This window comes from Nerophis ophidion, linkage group LG24, assembly GCF_033978795.1.
Source record: "Nerophis ophidion isolate RoL-2023_Sa linkage group LG24, RoL_Noph_v1.0, whole genome shotgun sequence".
In the NCBI taxonomy this organism is placed as follows: Eukaryota; Metazoa; Chordata; class Actinopteri; order Syngnathiformes; family Syngnathidae; genus Nerophis; species Nerophis ophidion.
Window position 1 is genome coordinate 21390125 of NC_084634.1, and position 15503 is coordinate 21405627.

Here is a 15503-nt window from a genome sequence, read left to right on the forward strand (position 1 = left end):
TGCAAAATGGCTAATAATGCCTAGAGATATGTATTTTTGTTAGTAGTACTAGAAAAATGATCTTTTGTAAGGTTTCTAAAGACACAAGTTAGTTTTTTTATTCAATATAACAGTGTGACTGTCAACCTAAATATGAAAGGTTTATAATCATAACTCCAAAACCAAACATGAAATCTGTCTAAAAAAGCCTGTAATATTGAATTTATGTGAGTTTGACCTGAATCAGGTATTTAGGAAAGGTTCAAAAATACAAAAATCAGGTTTTACTGGCCTCATATTGGTCAAACTCAAAATGTCAGTTTATGAAACATAACTCCAAAAATACACATGCAATATGTCTAATAATGCCCGAAGAAATGCATCCTTGAGAGTTTTCCTGAAAAAAAAAACATTTGGTACCGTTTGCAAAAACCAAAAGTAATGTTTTACTCAATTTGACAGTAATGTACTTAGAATCCTGAGATAATGCGAATAAAGCAATAAAAATGTATTCAAACATAATTCCTAATCCAAACGTGCAAAGTGTCTAAAAATGCCTGTGATGTTGAATACATGTGAGTTTTACTAGATACAGTTGTTTTTCTATAGTTTGCAAATACAAAAATGAGGTATTACTCAATATGACTGTATACTGTAACACTCAATATGACAGTTATTTAAACATAACTCCTACACCACACATGGAAAATGGCTAATAATGCCTGAAATAATGCATCTTTGGGAGTTTTACTCGAAACATATGCTTTTTTAAATCTTGCAAATGCAAAAAGTAGTTTTTTACTCAATATGACTATAATGTTCTTAGAATCCTGAGATAATGCGAAAAAAGCAATAAAAATGTATTCAAACATAACTTCTAAACAACACATGCAAAATGGCTAATAATGCCTAAAGATATGTATTTTTGTTAGTAGTACTAGAAAAATGATCTTTTGTAAGGTTTCTAAAGACACAAGTTAGTTTTTTTATTCAATATAACAGTGTGACTGTCAACCTAAATATGAAAGGTTTATAATCATAACTCCAAAACCAAACATGACATTTGTCTAAAAAAGCCTGTAATGTTGAATTTATGTGAGTTTGACCTGAATCAGGTATTTTGGAAAGGTTCAAAAATACAAAAATCAGGTTTTACTGGCCTCATATTGGTCAAACTCAAAATGTCAGTTTATGAAACATAACTCCAAAAATACACATGCAATATGTCTAATAATGCCTGAAGAAATGCATCTTTGAGAGTTTTCCTGAAAAAAAAACATTTGGTACCGTTTGCAAAAATAAAAAGTAATGTTTTACTCAATTTGACAGTAATGTACTTAGAATCCTGAGATAATGCGAATAAAGCAATAAAAATGTATTCCAACATAATTCCTAATCCAAACGTGCAAAGTGTCTAAAAATGCCTGTGATATTGAATACATGTGAGTTTTACTAGATACAGTTGTTTTTCTATGGTTTGCAAATACAAAAATGAGGTATTACTCAATATGACTGTATACTGTAACACTCAATATGACAGTTATTTAAACATAACTCCTACACCACACATGGAAAATGGCTAATAATGCCTGAAATAATGCATCTTTGGGAGTTTTACTCGAAATATATGCTTTTTTAAATCTTGCAAATGCAAAAAGTAGTTTTTACTCAATATGACTATAATGTTCTTAGAATCCTGAGATAATGCGAAAAAAGCAATAAAAATGTATTCAAACATAACTTCTAAACAACACATGCAAAATGGCTAATAATGCCTAGAGATATGTATTTTTGTTAGTAGTACTAGAAAAATGATCTTTTGTAAGGTTTCTAAAGACACAAGTTAGTTTTTTTATTCAATATAACAGTGTGACTGTCAACCTAAATATGAAAGGTTTATAATCATAACTCCCAAACCAAACATGACATTTGTCTAAAAAAGCCTGTAATGTTGAATTTATGTGAGTTCGACCTGAATCAGGTGTTTTGGAAAGGTTCAAAAATACAAAAATCAGGTTTTACTGGCCTCATATTGGTCAAACTCAAAATGTCAGTTTATGAAACATAACTCCAAAAATACACATGCAATATGTCTAATAATGCCTGAAGAAATGCATCTTTGAGAGTTTCCCTGAAAAAAAAAAACATTTGGTACCGTTTGCAAAAACAAAAAGTAATGTTTTACTCAATTTGACAGTAATGTACTTAGAATCCTGAGATAATGCGAATAAAGCAATACAAATGTATTCCAACATAATTCCTAATCCAAACGTGCAAAGTGTCTAAAAATGCCTGTGATATTGAATACATGTGAGTTTTACTAGATACAGTTGTTTTTCTATGGTTTGCAAATACAAAAATGAGGTATTACTCAATATGACTGTATACTGTAACACTCAATATGACAGTTATTTAAACATAACTCCTACACCACACATGGAAAATGGCTAATAATGCCTGAAATAATGCATCTTTGGGAGTTTTACTCGAAACATATGCTTTTTTAAATCTTGCAAATGCAAAAAGTAGTTTTTTACTCAATATGACTATAATGTTCTTAGAATCCTGAGATAATGCGAAAAAAGCAATAAAAATGTATTCAAACATAACTTCTAAACAACACATGCAAAATGGCTAATAATGCCTAGAGATATGTATTTTTGTTAGTAGTACTAGAAAAATGATCTTTTGTAAGGTTTCTAAAGACACAAGTTAGTTTTTTTATTCAATATAACAGTGTGACTGTCAACCTAAATATGAAAGGTTTTTAATCATAACTCCAAAACCAAACATGAAATTTGTCTAAAAAAGCCTGTAATATTGAATTTATGTGAGTTTGACCTGAATCAGGTGTTTTGGAAAGGTTCAAAAATACAAAAATCCGGTTTTACTGGCCTCATATTGGTCAAACTCAAAATGTCAGTTTATGAAACATAACTCCAAAAATACACATGCAATATGTCTAATAATGCCTGAAGAAATGCATCTTTGAGAGTTTTCCTGAAAAAAAAAACATTTGGTACCGTTTGCAAAAACAAAAAGTAATGTTTTACTCAATTTGACAGTAATGTACTTACAATCCTGAGATAATGCGAATAAAGCAATAAAAATGTATTCCAACATAATTCCTAATCCAAACGTGCAACGTGTCTAAAAATGCCTGTGATATTGAATACATGTGAGTTTTACTAGATACAGTTGTTTTTCTATGGTTTGCAAATACAAAAATGAGGTATTACTCGATATGACTGTATACTGTAACACTCAATATGACAGTTATTTAAACATAACTCCTACACCACACATGGAAAATGGCTAATAATGCCTGAAATAATGCATCTTTGGGAGTTTTACTCGAAACATATGCTTTTTTGAATCTTGCAAATGCAAAAAGTAGTTTTTTACTCAATACGACTATAATGTTCTTAGAATCCTGAGATAATGCGAAAAAAGCAATAAAAATGTATTCAAACATAACTTCTAAACAACACATGCAAAATGGCTAATAATGCCTAGAGATATGTATTTTTGTTAGTAGTACTAGAAAAATGATCTTTTGTAAGGTTTCTAAAGACACAAGTTAGTTTTTTTATTCAATATAACAGTGTGACTGTCAACCTAAATATGAAAGGTTTATAATCATAACTCCAAAACCAAACATGAAATTTGTCTAAAAAAGCCTGTAATATTGAATTTATGTGAGTTTGACCTGAATCAGATATTTTGGAAAGGTTCAAAAATACAAAAATCAGGTTTTACTGGCCTCATATTGGTCAAACTCAAAATGTCAGTTTATTAAACATAACTCCAAAAATACACATGCAATATGTCTAATAATGCCTGAAGAAATGCATCTTTGAGAGTTTCCCTGAAAAAAAAACCATTTGGTACCGTTTGCAAAAACAAAAAGTAATGTTTTACTCAATTTGACAGTAATGTACTTAGAATCCTGAGATAATGCGAATAAAGCAATAAAAATGTATTCCAACATAATTCCTAATCCAAACGTGCAAAGTGTCTAAAAATGCCTGTGATATTGAATACATGTGAGTTTTACTAGATACAGTTGTTTTTCTATGGTTTGCAAATACAAAAATGAGGTATTACTCAATATGACTGTATACTGTAACACTCAATATGACAGTTATTTAAACATAACTCCTACACCACACATGGAAAATGGCTAATAATGCCTGAAATAATGCATCTTTGGGAGTTTTACTCGAAACATATGCTTTTTTAAATCTTGCAAATGCAAAAAGTAGTTTTTTACTCAATATGACTATAATGTTCTTAGAATCCTGAGATAATGCGAAAAAAGCAATAAAAATGTATTCAAACATAACTTCTAAACAACACATGCAAAATGGCTAATAATGCCTAGAGATATGTATTTTTGTTAGTAGTACTAGAAAAATGATCTTTTGTAAGGTTTCTAAAGACACAAGTTAGTTTTTTTATTCAATATAACAGTGTGACTGTCAACCTAAATATGAAAGGTTTATAATCATAACTCCAAAACCAAACATGAAATCTGTCTAAAAAAGCCTGTAATATTGAATTTATGTGAGTTTGACCTGAATCAGGTATTTAGGAAAGGTTCAAAAATACAAAAATCAGGTTTTACTGGCCTCATATTGGTCAAACTCAAAATGTCAGTTTATGAAACATAACTCCAAAAATACACATGCAATATGTCTAATAATGCCTGAAGAAATGCATCCTTGAGAGTTTTCCTGAAAAAAAAAACATTTGGTACCGTTTGCAAAAACCAAAAGTAATGTTTTACTCAATTTGACAGTAATGTACTTAGAATCCTGAGATAATGCGAATAAAGCAATAAAAATGTATTCAAACATAATTCCTAATCCAAACGTGCAAAGTGTCTAAAAATGCCTGTGATGTTGAATACATGTGAGTTTTACTAGATACAGTTGTTTTTCTATAGTTTGCAAATACAAAAATGAGGTATTACTCAATATGACTGTATACTGTAACACTCAATATGACAGTTATTTAAACATAACTCCTACACCACACATGGAAAATGGCTAATAATGCCTGAAATAATGCATCTTTGGGAGTTTTACTCGAAACATATGCTTTTTTAAATCTTGCAAATGCAAAAAGTAGTTTTTTACTCAATATGACTATAATGTTCTTAGAATCCTGAGATAATGCGAAAAAAGCAATAAAAATGTATTCAAACATAACTTCTAAACAACACATGCAAAATGGCTAATAATGCCTAAAGATATGTATTTTTGTTAGTAGTACTAGAAAAATGATCTTTTGTAAGGTTTCTAAAGACACAAGTTAGTTTTTTTATTCAATATAACAGTGTGACTGTCAACCTAAATATGAAAGGTTTATAATCATAACTCCAAAACCAAACATGACATTTGTCTAAAAAAGCCTGTAATGTTGAATTTATGTGAGTTTGACCTGAATCAGGTATTTTGGAAAGGTTCAAAAATACAAAAATCAGGTTTTACTGGCCTCATATTGGTCAAACTCAAAATGTCAGTTTATGAAACATAACTCCAAAAATACACATGCAATATGTCTAATAATGCCTGAAGAAATGCATCTTTGAGAGTTTTCCTGAAAAAAAAACATTTGGTACCGTTTGCAAAAATAAAAAGTAATGTTTTACTCAATTTGACAGTAATGTACTTAGAATCCTGAGATAATGCGAATAAAGCAATAAAAATGTATTCCAACATAATTCCTAATCCAAACGTGCAAAGTGTCTAAAAATGCCTGTGATATTGAATACATGTGAGTTTTACTAGATACAGTTGTTTTTCTATGGTTTGCAAATACAAAAATGAGGTATTACTCAATATGACTGTATACTGTAACACTCAATATGACAGTTATTTAAACATAACTCCTACACCACACATGGAAAATGGCTAATAATGCCTGAAATAATGCATCTTTGGGAGTTTTACTCGAAATATATGCTTTTTTAAATCTTGCAAATGCAAAAAGTAGTTTTTACTCAATATGACTATAATGTTCTTAGAATCCTGAGATAATGCGAAAAAAGCAATAAAAATGTATTCAAACATAACTTCTAAACAACACATGCAAAATGGCTAATAATGCCTAGAGATATGTATTTTTGTTAGTAGTACTAGAAAAATGATCTTTTGTAAGGTTTCTAAAGACACAAGTTAGTTTTTTTATTCAATATAACAGTGTGACTGTCAACCTAAATATGAAAGGTTTATAATCATAACTCCCAAACCAAACATGACATTTGTCTAAAAAAGCCTGTAATGTTGAATTTATGTGAGTTCGACCTGAATCAGGTGTTTTGGAAAGGTTCAAAAATACAAAAATCAGGTTTTACTGGCCTCATATTGGTCAAACTCAAAATGTCAGTTTATGAAACATAACTCCAAAAATACACATGCAATATGTCTAATAATGCCTGAAGAAATGCATCTTTGAGAGTTTCCCTGAAAAAAAAAACATTTGGTACCGTTTGCAAAAACAAAAAGTAATGTTTTACTCAATTTGACAGTAATGTACTTAGAATCCTGAGATAATGCGAATAAAGCAATAAAAATGTATTCCAACATAATTCCTAATCCAAACGTGCAAAGTGTCTAAAAATGCCTGTGATATTGAATACATGTGAGTTTTACTAGATACAGTTGTTTTTCTATGGTTTGCAAATACAAAAATGAGGTATTACTCAATATGACTGTATACTGTAACACTCAATATGACAGTTATTTAAACATAACTCCTACACCACACATGGAAAATGGCTAATAATGCCTGAAATAATGCATCTTTGGGAGTTTTACTCGAAACATATGCTTTTTCAAATCTTGCAAATGCAAAAAGTAGTTTTTTACTCAATATGACTATAATGTTCTTAGAATCCTGAGATAATGCGAAAAAAGCAATAAAAATGTATTCAAACATAACTTCTAAACAACACATGCAAAATGGCTAATAATGCCTAGAGATATGTATTTTTGTTAGTAGTACTAGAAAAAATGATCTTTTGTAAGGTTTCTAAAGACACAAGTTAGTTTTTTTATTCAATATAACAGTGTGACTGTCAACCTAAATATGAAAGGTTTATAATCATAACTCCAAAACCAAACATGAAATCTGTCTAAAAAAGCCTGTAATATTGAATATATGTGAGTTTGACCTGAATCAGGTATTTAGGAAAGGTTCAAAAATACAAAAATCAGGTTTTACTGGCCTCATATTGCTCAAACTCAAAATGTCAGTTTATGAAACATAACTCCAAAAATACACATGCAATGTGTCTAATAATGCCTGAAGAAATGCATCTTTGAGAGTTTTCCTGAAAAAAAAAACATTTGGTACCGTTTGCAAAAACCAAAAGTAATGTTTTACTCAATTTGACAGTAATGTACTTAGAATCCTGAGATAATGCGAATAAAGCAATAAAAATGTATTCCAACATAATTCCTAATCCAAACGTGCAAAGTGTCTAAAAATGCCTGTGATATTGAATACATGTGAGTTTTACTAGATACAGTTGTTTTTCTATAGTTTGCAAATACAAAAATGAGGTATTACTCAATATGACTGTATACTGTAACACTCAATATGACAGTTATTTAAACATAACTCCTACACCACACATGGAAAATGGCTAATAATGCCTGAAATAATGCATCTTTGGGAGTTTTACTCGAAACGATTGCTTTTTTAAATCTTTGCAATGCAAAAAATTGTTGTTTTACTCAATATGACAATAATGTTCTTGGAATCCTGAGATAATGCAAAAAAAGCAATAAAAATGTTTTGAAACACAACTTTTAAACAACACATGCAAAACGGCTAATAATGCCTAGAGATGTGTATCTTTGTTAGTTGTAGTAGAAAAATTATCTTTTGTAGGGTTCACTGTAAAAAAAAAAAATCCAATTTTTATGGTTAGTTTACTCTAAATTTCTACTGTAATTTTTCAATTTTTTTAGATAAGTTATAAAACTGTAGAATTCAAGACATTATCTGTAAATAAACAAACCGCCTGTTATTTTGAATAATATACCAGTAATGACGAACTATGTATTTTCCTATTTTTTTACAGAAAAATACCAAATTAATTATACATATTATTTTCTGTTTTCTCAAATTACTTTCAATTTCATATAAAATTACAGTAATTAACTTTAATTAAATATGTAGCTTGTTATATAAAAGTATTTGTCCATACTAACAATCTAAAAGTTTTGTATGTAATTTTAAGGTAAATCAATTTTTTTAAATATTTATGTGTATTTTCACATTCAAGGCGAAAAATATATGTAGCCTCTTATAAAAGGTTTATGCTCAAACTAACTATTAAATTTTTTTCCCTGTAATATGACATACATGAATGACTGCAAGACATACTTAATCAACAGTCAACAGCCTTACAGATCACACTGACGGTGGCCGTACAAACGACTTTAACAATGTTACAAATATGCGCCACACTGTGGAGCCACATCAAAGAAGACTGACAAACACATTTCAGGAGAACATCGTCACCGTAACACAACATTAACACAACAGAAACAATTCCTAGAATTCCATGTGTTACAATATACACCCCCACCACCTAACCCCGCCCAGCTCAACCAACGCACGGAGGGGGGCGGTGATGTTTTGGGGCACGGAGTTGGGCGGTAGCAGGATTGTAGCCCGGAAGAGTCAGCGCTGCTTGGGCTTCTGGGTATTTGTTATGTTGTGTTTATGTTTTATTACAGTGAGGATGTTTTCCTGAAATGTGTTCATCATTCTTGTTCGATGTGGGTTCACAGTGTGGTGCATATTTGTAACAGTGTTAAAGTTGTTTGTACAGCCACCGTCAGTGTGACCTGTGTGGCTGTTGACCAAGTATACCTTGCAGTCACTTTTCAAATGAACGACAAAACCGTGCTCATCACATGCCTCAATTGGCACGCTGATGATTTGATGAATGAGCGTTCAATAAAACCCACCACGGTATTATGTGTCATATTCGCCCCGCCAAACTTTGAGTCAACACTACATGAGGGTCAGTGAAATTCTCGTGTTGAAACGATAGGAATGGTAAGTATGTAGCTAGAGTGGGATAGCCATTCATGCAAGGTTAACCCACTTTGAATCAATTTCCTGTATCCAGTGGCCCCCTGCTAAAGTCAATGAGACACCCCTGATCCTAACAATTCAGAAAAAAATCTGTTAAACAATGGTATTTTTCTGTGGGACCGCCAGCATTGTCACTTCACTAAAGGTGGTTGATTGTAATAATTTGGAAAAACTCTAAAGAATAAAGGTTTTTTTTTCTGCGGAACTGTTTGCATCGTCACTTTATTAAAGGTGGTTGATCTTAATAATTTAGTAAAAATCTGTAAAATTACGATATTTCACCCCAAAACGTTTCATGAAAATTTCTGTAAATACAATATTTTTGATCATTATTTGGTTTACAATGTTTTACTTTAGTTTTATGGTTTTTGTTTGGCAGCCATAGCTGCCAGTAAATGACCGTTTTTTTTTACAAAATTTATTTTTACAGTGTTTGCAAAGATAAAAGTTAGTTTTTTTATTCAATATAACAGTAAAATTGTCATACTAAATATGAAAGGTTAATAAACATAACTCCAAAACCAAACATGAAATCTGTCTAAAAAAGCCTGTAATATTGACTTTATGTGAGTTTTACCTGAATTAGGTATTTTGGAAAGGTTCAAAAATACAAAAATTTGGTTTTACTGGCCTCACATTGGTCACACTCAATAAGACAGTTTTTGAACCCTATCTCCAAAAATACACATGCAAAATTACAAAAAAATGCCTGAAGAAATGTATCTTTGTGAGTTTTACTGGATAAAAAAACATTTTGTAAGGTTTGCAAAAACAAAAAGAAATGTTTTACCCAATTTGACAGTAATGTACTTAAAATCCTGAGATAATGCAAAAAGAGCAATAAAAATGTATTTCAACATAATTCCTAATCCAAACGTGCAAAATGTCTAAAAATGCCTGTGATATTGAATCCATGTGAGTTTTACTAGATATAGTTGATTTTCTATGGTTTGCAAATACAAAAAATAGGTTTTACTCAATATGACTGTATACTGTAACACCCAATATGACAGTTATTTAAACATAACTCCTACACCACACATGGCTAATAATGCCTGAAATAATGCATCTTTGTGAGTTTTACTCGAAACGATTGCTTTTTTAAATCTTTGCAATGCAAAAAATTGTTGTTTTACTCAATATGACAATAATGTTCTTGGAATCCTGAGATAATGCGAAAAAAACAATAAAACGTTTTCAAACACAACTTTTAAACAACACATGCAAAACGGCTAATAATGCCTAGAGATGTGTATCTTTGTTAGTTGTAGTAGAAAAACGATCTTTTGTAGGGTTCACTGTAAAAAAAAAAAAATCCAATTTTTATGGTTAGTTTACTCTAAATTTCTACTGTAATTTTTCAATTTTTTTGGATAGGTTATAAAACTGTAAAATTCAAGACATTATCTGTAAATAAACAAACCGCCTGTTGTTTTGAATAATATATCAGTAATGACGAACTATGTATATTCCTATTTTTTTACAGAAAAATACCAAATTAATTATACATATTATTTTCTGTTTTCTCAAATTACTTTCAATTTCATGTAAAATTACAGTAGTTAACTTTAATTAAATATGTAGCTTGTTATATAAAAGTATTTGTCCATACTAACAATCTAAAAGTTTTGTATGTAATTTTAAGGTAAATCAAATGTTTTTAATATTTATGTGTATTTTCACATTCAAGGCGAAAAATATATGTAGCCTCTTATAAAAGGTTTATGCTCAAACTAACTATTACATTTTTTTCCCTGTAATATGACATACATGAATGACTGCAAGACATACTTAATCAACAGTCAACAGCCCTACAGATCACACTGACGGTGGCCGTACAAACGACTTTAACAATGTTACAAATATGCGCCACACTCTAGAGCCACATCAAACAAGAATGACAAACACATTTCAGGAGAACATCTTCACTGTAACACAACATTAACACAACAGAAACAATACCCAGAATTCCATGTGTTACAATACACACCCCCACCACCTAAACCCGCCCACCTCAACCAACGCACGGAGGGGGGCGGTGATGTTTTGGGGCGCGGTATTGGGTGGTAGCGGGGATGTAGCCCGGAAGAGATAGCGCTGCATGGTTTTGTGGGTATTTGTTATGTTGTGTTTATGTTTTATTACAGTGAGGATGTTTTCCTGAAATGTGTTTATCATTCTTGTTCAATGTGGGCTCACAGTGTGGTGCATATTTGTAACAGTGTTAAAGTTGTTTGTGCAGCCACCGTCAGTGTGACCTGTGTGGCTGTTGACCAAGTATATCTTGCAGTCACTATCATATGCACAACAATACCGTGCACATCACATGCCTCAATTGGCATGCTTATGATTTGGTGAATGAGTGTACAAAAAAGCCCACCGCGGTACTACTTGTCATATTCGCCCGGCCAAGCTTTGAGTCAATCCGATATGAGGGTAGTGAAATTCTCGGGGTGAAATGGTGGGATCGGTAAGTAAGTTACTAGGTTGGGATAGCGATTCATGCAAGGTTAACCCACTTTGTATCAATTTCCTGCATCAAGTGGCCCACCAGTAAAGTGAATGAGACAACCCTGATCCTAACAATTCAGAAAAAATCTGTTAAACAATGGTATTTTTCTGTGGAACTGCCAGCATTGTCACTTCACTAAAGGTGATTGATCGTAATAATTTGGAAAAACTCTTTAGAATAAAGGTATTTTTCTGCTGATCTGTTTGCATCGTCACTTTATTAAAGGTGGTTGATCTTAATAATTTTGTAAAAATCTGTAAAATTACGATATTTCTCCCCAAAACATTTCATGAAAATTTCTTTAAATATAATATTTTTGATCATTATTTGGTTTACAATGTTTTACTTTAATTTTATGGTTTTTGTTTGGCAGCCGTAGCTGCCAGTAAATGACCGTTTTTTTACAGAATTTATTTTTACAGTATTTTCAAAGATACAAGTTTTTTTTTTTATTCGATATAACAGTATTACTGTCATACTAAATATGAAAGGTTCATAAACATAACTCCAAAACCAAACATGAAATCTGTCTAAAAAAGTCTGTAATATTGACTTTATGTGAGTTTTACCTGAATTAGGTATTTTGGAAAGGTTCACAAATACAAAAATTTGGTTCTACTGGCCTCACATTGGTCACACTCAATAAGACGGTTTTTGAACCATATCTCCAAAAATACACATGCAAAATTACAAAAAAATGCCTGAAGAAATGTATATTTGTGAGTTTTACTGGAAAAAAAACATTTTGTAAGGTTTGCAAAAACAAAAAGAAATGTTTTACCCAATTTGACAGTAATGTACTTAAAATCCTGAGATAATACAAAAAGAGCAATAAAAATGTATTCCAACATAATTCCTAATCCAAACGTGCAAATTGTCTAAAAATGCCTGTGATATTGAATCCATGTGAGTTTTACCAGATACAGTTGCTTTTCTATGGTTTGCAAATACAAAAATTAGGTTTATTCAATATGACTGTATACTGTAACACTCAATATGACAGTTACTTAAACATAACTCCTACACCACAAATGAAAAATGGCTAATAATGCCTGTAATAATGCATATTTCGGAGTTTTACTCGAAACGATTGCTTTTTTAAATCTTTGCAATGCAAAAAATGGTTGTCCTAAGATAATGCAAAAAAGCAATAAAAATGTTTTCAAACATAACTTCTATAAAACACTTGCAAAATGGCTAATAATGCCTGAAGACATGTATTTTCGTTAGTTGTACTAGAAAAATGATCTTTTGTGAGGTTCACAAAGACAAAAGTTAGTTTTTTATTCAATATAACAGTGTAACTGTCATACTAAATATGAAAGGTTTATAATCTTAACTCCAAAACCATATAAGAAATTTGTAATATTGAATTTATGTGAGTTTTAAAAGAATCAGTCATTTTGGAAAAGTTCACAAATACAAAAATTAGGTCACACTCAAAATGACAATTTTGAAACATAACTCCAAAAATATGCATGCAAAATGTCTAATAATGCCTGAAATGTATCTTTGAGAGTTTTCCTGGAAAAAAAAAACATTTTGTAAGGTTTGAATAAACAAAAAGTATTTTTTTTACTAAAATTGACAATAAATTACTTAGAATCCTGAGATAATACAAAAAAAGCAATACACATGTATTCCAACTTAATTCCCAATCCAAACGTGCAAAATGTCTAAAAATGTCTGTGATATTCAATAAATGTGAGTTGTACTAGATACACATGTTTTTCTATGGTTTGCAAATACAAAATTTAGGTTTTACTCAATATGAATGTATACTGTAACACTGAATATGACGGTTATTTAAACATAATTCCTAGACCACACATGAAAAATGACTAATAATGCCTGAAATAATGCATGTTTGTGAGTTTTACTCGAAACATGTGCTTTTTTAAATGTTGCAAATGCAAAATGTATTTTTTTACTCAATATGACTATAATGTTCTTTGAATTCTGAGATAATGCGAAAAAAAAGCAATAAAATTGTATTCAAACATAACTTCCAAACAACACATGCAAAATGGCAAATTATGACTAGAGATATGAATTTTCGTTAGTTGTACTAGAAAAATGATCTTTTGTAAGGTTAACAAAGACACAAGTTATTTTTTTTTATTCAATATAACAGTATAACTGTCATACTAAATACGAAAGGTTTAAAATCATAACTCCAAAACCAAACATTAAATCTTCCGAAAAAAAAGCCTGTAATATTGAATTTATGTTAGTTTTAGCAGAATCAGGTATTTTGGAAAGGTTCACACATTCAAAAATTGGGTTTTACCGGCCTCATATTGGTCACACTCATAATGACAATTTTGAAACATAACTCCAAAAGTAGAAATGCAAAATGTCTAATAATGCCTGAAGAAATGTATCTTTGAGAGTTTTCCTGAAAAAAAATATTTGGTAAGGTTTGCAAAAAAAAAAAAGTATTTTTTTACTAAATTTGACAGTAATGTACTTAGAATCCTGAGATAATGCGAAAAAAGCAATAAAAATGTATTCCAACATTATTCCTAATCCAAACGGGCAAAATGTCTAAAAATGCCTGTGGTAATGAAAAATGTGATTTTTTTTTCTATAGTTTGCAAATACAAAAATGAGATTTTAATCAATATGACTGTATACTGTAACACTCAATATGACAGTTTTTTAAACATAACTCCTACACCACACATGAAAAATGGCTAATAATGCCTGAAATAATGCATCTTTGGGAGTTTTACTCGAAATATATGCTTTTTTAAATCTTGCAAATGCAAAAAGTCGTTTTTTACTCAATATGACTATAATGTTCTTAGAATCCTGAGATAATGCGAATAAAGCAATAAAATTGTATTCCAACATAATTCCTAATCCAAACGTCCAAAATGTCTAAAAATGCCTGTGATATTGAATAAATGTGAGTTTTACTAGATACAGCTGTTTTTCAATGGTTTGCAAATTAAAAAAATGAGGTTTTACTCAATATGACTGTATACTGTAACTCTCAATATGGAAGTTTTTTAAACATAACTCCTACACCACACATGAAAAATAGCTAATAATGCATCTTTGGGAGTTTTACTCGAAACATATGCTTTTTTAAATCTTGCAAATGCAAAAAGTAGTTTTTTACTCAATATGACTATAATTGTATTACAATCCTGAGTTAATGCAAAAAAAGCAATAAAAATGTATTCAAACATAACTTCTAAACAACACATGCAAAATGGCTAATAATGCCTACATATATGTTTTTTTGTTAGTTGTACTAGAAAAATGATCTTTTGTAAGGTTTGCAAAGACACAAAGTAGTTTTTTTATTCAATATAACAGTGTAACTGTCATACTAAATATGAAAGGTTTATAATCATAACTCCAAAACCAAATATGAAATTTGTCTTAAAAAGCCTTTAATATTGAATTCATGTAAGTTTTATTAGAATCAGGTATTTTGGAAAGGTTCACGAATACAAATATTAGATTTTACTGGCCTCATATTGGTCACACTCAAAATGACAGTTTTTGAAACATAACTCCAAAAATTAACATGCAAAATATCTAATAATGCCCGAAGAAATGCATCTTCCAGAGTTGTCCTGAAAAAAAAAACATTTGGTAAGGTTTGCAAAAACCAAATTTGATTTGTTACTCAATTTGACTGTAATGTACTTAGAATCCTGAGATAATGCGAAAAAAGCAATAAAAATATATTCCAATAAAATTCCTAATCCAAACGTGCAAAATGTCTAAAAATGCCTGTGATATTGAATACATGTGAGTTTTACTAGATACAGATGTTTTTCTATGGTTTGCAAATACAAAAATGAGGTTTTACTCAATATGACTGTATACTGTAACACTCGATATGAAAGTTATTTAAACATAACTCCTACACCAC